Source organism: Carlito syrichta, unplaced genomic scaffold (genome assembly GCF_000164805.1).
Source record: "Carlito syrichta isolate Samal-C Ts95f unplaced genomic scaffold, Tarsius_syrichta-2.0.1 Scaffold89675, whole genome shotgun sequence".
Taxonomy (NCBI): Eukaryota; Metazoa; Chordata; class Mammalia; order Primates; family Tarsiidae; genus Carlito; species Carlito syrichta.
The window spans coordinates 227,552-233,801 of NW_007033771.1; positions in this window are offsets into that span (position 1 = coordinate 227,552).

Here is a 6,250-nt window from a genome sequence, read left to right on the forward strand (position 1 = left end):
TCCAAGCCAGTCCCAGGAACCCAATGTTGCCTGAGCACCAACCAGCTGCCCCACAGCCCTCCCAATGTTGCCTGAGCACCAACCAGCTGCCCCACAGCCCTCCCAGCCATCAGGGACTTCAGACCCAGGCACCCAGCCCACAGAGTGACCGTGCTTCACAGAGGCACAACTGAGGAAGGCGTTCATCAGAGAGGTCAGGGAAGGCCACCCAGAGAGGAGAGCCCATGCCTGCACAGCCATCCTCCCTTCGGTCTCTGCTCCCATCGACTCCCAGCCCTGACTTCATCACCTCCCACCTTAGACTCTCAAGCCAGCCACAAGGATCCCCTGAAAGCAGGCATTGCCCAGCCTCCCACTTACCCCATCCCAGCACCCAGGGGGAAGGCAGCAGCTGCATTGCTGAACTCGGGCCTCCACACATACAGGGTCAGAGCAGCTCGGCACAGTGACCTCTGAGCCGGCCTCCTCTCCCTCAGGGGCCGGCTGCAGGAACTGTGACTTCCAGAGGCCTCCTGAGCCTCCAGGAGCAACCCAGACACCCACCTTTTCCTAGATGCTGGACTTGGGGGAGCTGGTGGAACCTCTGACGTCTGACGGCAAACAGAGCTGCTCGAGCTCATTCTCTTTCTCTCTCTCTCTCTCTCTCTCTCTCTCTCTCACACACACACACACACACACACACACACACACACACACACCCTGGCTGATTTTACAGTCAATCTTTCAAAGTGCAATTTGTCTAGGAAAAGCCAATGTGAGGCCCGTGTGGGCCTCAACCAATGGCGACGCAGCTCCCACGGCTCAGCCAGTCTCGGGTCTGTATTCTAATGGGCCGTATCTTTATCAGGGAAATGTGCCTTCTCTGAACTTAAAACTTCTCATGGAGGGTCCCCAGACCCAGAGGCATAAAAGGGGTCTGCGCTGAAGCTTGTGAGTTGCCCTCTCCAAGCCAGGGCAGGGGGAGAGGGCAGGAGCCCGGGAAGCCTCCCACCTGCCCAGAGCACCTGACTTCTGAGCAGCTGACAGGGTGCCGGTCCCTGGGCAGGGCTGGGCCTGATGCCTTAGGTGGGAGGCAGTCAGGGGCTTGGGCCGGCACTGACCTTCCAGGCCTGCCATGAGCTTCTGGGCCAGCATGTGGGCTCTTGGGCTCTAGGGGCCTGGGCGTGGGCTTCTCGCCTTCCCCTCCCTGACCTGGAGACCATGGAGTCCAACCTGCAGGGCACCTTCCTGCTGAACAACACGCCGCTGGCGCAGTTTCCAGAGATGAAGGGACCTGTGTGCCAATACTCGGTGCAGAACTCCTTCTACAAGCTGAGCCCCCCAGGGCTGGGCCCCCAGCTGGCCGCCGGGACCCCCCATGGGATCACGGACATCCTGAGCAGGCCCGTGGCCACACCGAACAGCAGCCTCCTCTCTGGCTACCCCCACGTGGCAGGCTTCGGGGGACTCGGCTCGCAGGGAGTCTATTACGGACCCCAGGTGGGGAATTTCTCCAAAGCTGGAAACGAGTACCCCACCCGGACCCGGAACTGCTGGGCGGACACGGGCCAGGACTGGCGAGGAGGGCGACCATGCGGCAACAGTGAGTACAGGGTGGCTTCCAGCCTCCACCTGCCAGTGGGGCCCCGGGGGCAGGGTGAGGAGGGGACCCACCGGGCGGGCCGCGTCACCGCCTCCACCCAGCCGCCATTAGACGCCTGCTCAGACACCCAGACACATGTCCTCAGCCTGGTGCAGTGCTGAATTCCACCTTCTCCCCGTCCCTTCCCATCTGAGCTTGGACACAGGTGTCTTTGTGAGTTTGGACACAGGTGTCCCAGGCCTGGAGAAGGCCCCGCGGCCCACAGCCACCTGTTCATGGCCAGCAGGCAGCCCACCCCACTTCTCCTGCCCAGAATCCACACTGCCACGTCTTCACCTACCGCAGGCAAATGCCACCCCATGAGGAAAACATGCCGGTGTGACCTTCCCAATGAGCGCTGGCACTGCTCAGGAAACACTCAATGCTTCCTGATACCACCCAGTCTGCCTGCAAGTGGGGGCTGGTGCCCACCACCTCCCTGGACTTTTAGCGGCCACAGCAGCACCCTGCCCCAGCCTCCAGGGCAACAGCTGAGCCGCCCGACTTGCCCTGGCTGCCGGGGGGGCCCTCGGCTCCCCCTCCCCGAGCAGAGGCTGTCAGAGAGCTGGTGTGGGGATGTGCCAGTGATCCAGTCAGGGACTGGAGAGGACAGCGGACCTGCACAGGCAGTTGCAGCTTGCAGGTGGGGGGGGCAGTGGCTCAGGAGCCATTCCTGTGCCACCAAGGCCCTGCCCAGACCAGGCAAGAGCCTTCACTGCTGTCTGATCTCTGGCTTTCCCCACTGCAGTGGGGACTTGGAGCCAACCAAGATGCTCCCAAACACACCGCCCCTCACCTGCTGCCCTGCGCAGGAGGCCACACGGCCTGATGGCCCACCCCTCACCTCACCTGAAATGCAGGGAGTTCCATGGGGGAAGGGCCCCCTCTCTTGAAGCCATTTTAGACCTGGTTTGGGGCGCTTTAAGCCTCAAGCCAGCTCTCTCTTGTGCCCCAGCTCCCCCCTCTACTTCACACCCCCTCCACACCCCTGCTCTCCAATCCTGTGTACTTGCACACACAGAAACTAGTGGCTGAGGGAAGACAGAGAAAGAGAGAAAGGGAGAGCGGAAGACAGCGGGCTTTCCATGCCTCAGTTTCTTCAGCTGTAAGCTGAGCTGTCAAGGCCCAACACATAGGGGTTCTGCCTGTTGTGAGGCTGCCCTGGTGGGGCTGAGGCCTCTGTGCCAGGCTCTCCAGGGTGGTTGAGGCCACGTGACTTCTGGGGAAGCAACACTTGGGGCTTGAGGCTCATCCCTCCTTGATGTTCCAGAGTAAGAAAGTGGGGGGGTCTTCAGAGGCCTGGGAGCCCTAACTGTGGGTGAAAGGACATCTCTGGGACAGAGAGGAAACTCCTCCCCCCCACAGAGGACATCAGTGAGCAGTGAAAACTTTAGACAGAGACATGAGAGCTGGTTCTAGACACCGCCCCTACAATGCTGTGCCCTGGGGAAGTTGCTCTTCTGGGGAGCCCCTGCCCAACCGATGCAGCAGAGGTCACAGTCACTGCTCTCCCAACGTCAGGAACGCTGCTCAGGGAAAGGCGTCACAATGCCCAGCCACCTCCCCAGGAGGGTGAGGCTGGGAAAGGCTGGCACCCTGTGGGCAGTGCACCGTCCTGTGGTCCCCACTCACCTGCTCACGCCACACGTCTTTCCTCCTGCCAGCCCCAGACCCATTGAGCGACAGCATCCACAAGAAGAAGCACACCCGGCCCACCTTCACAGGGCACCAGATTTTCGCCCTGGAGAAGACGTTCGAGCAGACCAAGTATTTGGCTGGCCCCGAGAGGGCACGGCTGGCATACTCGCTGGGCATGACTGAGTCGCAGGTCAAGGTGAGTCTGCCTTGTGGGGGATCCTGTCAGGACGAGACACCCACGTGAGACCGAGGCAGCTGTGCTGTCCCAGAGACCTTCCGCTCCTCAGCTGTCCTGGTGTTGGGACACTGCTGTCCACCTAACTCCGGAGCCTGTCATAATTAACTGTAGCCAGAAAAGACTGGCACTGCCGAGCCCCGCACTGAGAGCCCCGCAGGCACACTCATTTCATCCTTTAGCACCCGGAGGCCAGTGTTATTACCCCTTTTACAGATGGAGACCAGGGTCTCCGGCTGCGAAGGGCGGAGCTGGGCCTCAGCCCCAGGTATGCGGGACTCCAGTCTCAGGCTCCCCTCCCACACCGACTCAGCCAGAAATCCCGAGCACTGGTGGCAGCCTCTGGGCCAGATCAGAGCTGGACTCAGCTTGGTCATCAGCCAGCAAATGGGGCAGGCCTCAGTTTGCCAGTCTTTAGAATGAAGACAACATCTTCATTCTTCATGCCAATGGGATGGTCTCCCAGGGGTCTAAAACCTCACATCCTGGTGCTGAGTGAGGGAGGAAGGATTCACACTCTTGTGCCCCATGCACGAGAGTCCAAAATGCCTCCTAAATGGGTCTGGAAAACTGCTTCTGACTCCTCAGACTCCCGGGACAACTTTTCCTGCTGTGTGACTAGATCTGGGGTGGGGGGGAAAGGGGCCAAAACTCCGGGAAGCTTTCAGTCATGCGGGACTGCAACTCAGAGACGGGGTCACAGGCTCAAGGAAGCACCTGGCTGGCACCCTGGGGTGGCTCTGCAGGCTCTTCCCGGGGAGTGGGTGCTCATGAATCTGAGTGAGGGAGGGATGTGGCCCTCCTGCATGCTCCCCTGCTTCCAAGGGTGCCTTCCTGCACTCATCATGCAGTGAGCATGTATTGCTTTTCTCATTAGGAAAGTTACTCAGGAAGGGCAGTGAGAGTGACGAAAGCCCACAGGAGGGCCAGCCCATGAGCACTTCCTGATGGGCACCAAGGTTAAGCCTCCCACTCAGCAGCTCAGCACCCTTTGCCCCAAGATGGTGAAGGAGGGGTGGGATACACCCAAGGAGGGTGGGGTTTTTTGTTTGGTTTGGTTTTGGTTTTTTTGAGTCACAATCTCACTGTCACCCAGGCTGGAGTGCAGTGGCACACTCACAGCTCACAGCATCCTCGAGCTCCTGGGCTCAGGCGATCCTTCCACCTCAGTCTCCCAAGTAGCTGGGACTAGGGGTGAGCACCACCACGTCTGGTAACTGTTTTTTTATTTTTTGTAGAGACAAAGTCTCTGTTTTATAGTATAATTATAATATAATGATGTATTATAATTTTATATATAATATTTCTTATTCTCTTGCCTCTTCCCCAAAAGAAATGTGACTATGGCAGTCTATACCATTATGGAGTCTTTTATTTTACTATAGAGTGAGGATGACTGTCCTTACCCCATGCAGTCACCCACCCAGAGAGTGGCCCATGCCCACAGTGTGTGATCCCCAGAGCCCTTCTCATCCAGGTGTGGTCCCAGAGTCTTTCTTATCCAGGTGTGGTCCCTGGAGTTCTTTTCATCCAGGTGTCCCCAGAGTCCTTCTCATCCCAGGTGTGGTCCTCAGGGTCCTTCTCATCCCAGGTGTGGTTCTCAGAGTCCTTGTCATTCCAGGTGTGGTCCTCAAGGTCTTTATTATCCATATGTGGTCCCAGACTTCTTCTCATCCAGGTGTGGTCCTCAGCATCCTTCTCATCCAAGTGATCCTCAAGGTCCTTCTCATCCTAGGTGTGTTCCCTGAGTTTTTTTCATCCAGGAGTAGTTCTTAGGGTCCTTGTCATCCCAGGTGTGGTCCTCAAGGTCTTTATCATCCATGTGTGGTTCCAGGGTCCTTCTCATCCAGGTGTGGTCCTCAGGGTCCTTTTCATCCCAGGTGTGGTCCTCAGAGTCCTTCTCATCCAAGTGTGATACCCAAGGTCCTTCTCATCCAGGGTGATCCTCTGGATCCTTCTCATCCCAGGTGTTGTTGTCCTCAGAATCCTTATCATCCAGGTGTGAGCCTCAGAATTCTTCTCATCCCAGGTGCGGCCCTCAGGGTCCTGTTCATCCCAGGTGTGGTCCTCAAGGTTCTTTGCATCCAGGTGTGGTCCTCAGAGTCCTTCTCATTCCAGGTGTGGTCCTCAGGGTCCTTCTCATCCTAGGGGTGATCCTCAGTGTCCTTCTCATCCCAGGTGTGGTCCTCAAGGTCTTTCTCATCCATGGGTGGTCCTCTGGGTCCTTCTCATCCCAGGTGTGGTCCTCAGGGTCCTTCTCATTCCAGGTGTGGTCCTCAAGGTCCTTCTCATCCATGGGTGGTCCTCTGGGTCCTTCTCATCCCAGGTGTCGCCCTCAGAATCCTTCTCATCCAGGTGTCGTCCTCAGAAGCCTTCTCATCCAGGTGTCGTCCTCAGGGTCCTTCTCATCCCAGGTGTGGTCCTCTGGGTCCTTCTCATCCCAGGTGTCGCCCTCAGAAGCCTTCTCATCCAGGTGTCGTCCTCAGGGTCCTTCTCATCCTAGGTGTGGCCCTCAGAGTCCTTCTCATCCCAGGTGTGGTTCCAGAACCGCAGGACCAAATGGCGCAAGAAGAGCGCCCTGGAGCCCTCGTCCTCCACGCCGCGGGCCTCAGGCAGCGCGGGCGCAGGCGGGGACCGGGCAGCCTCAGAGAACGAGGACGACGAGTATAACAAGCCGCTGGATCCCGACTCAGACGACGAGAAGATCCGCCTGCTGCTCCGCAAACACCGCGCCGCTTTCTCGGTGCTCAGCCTGG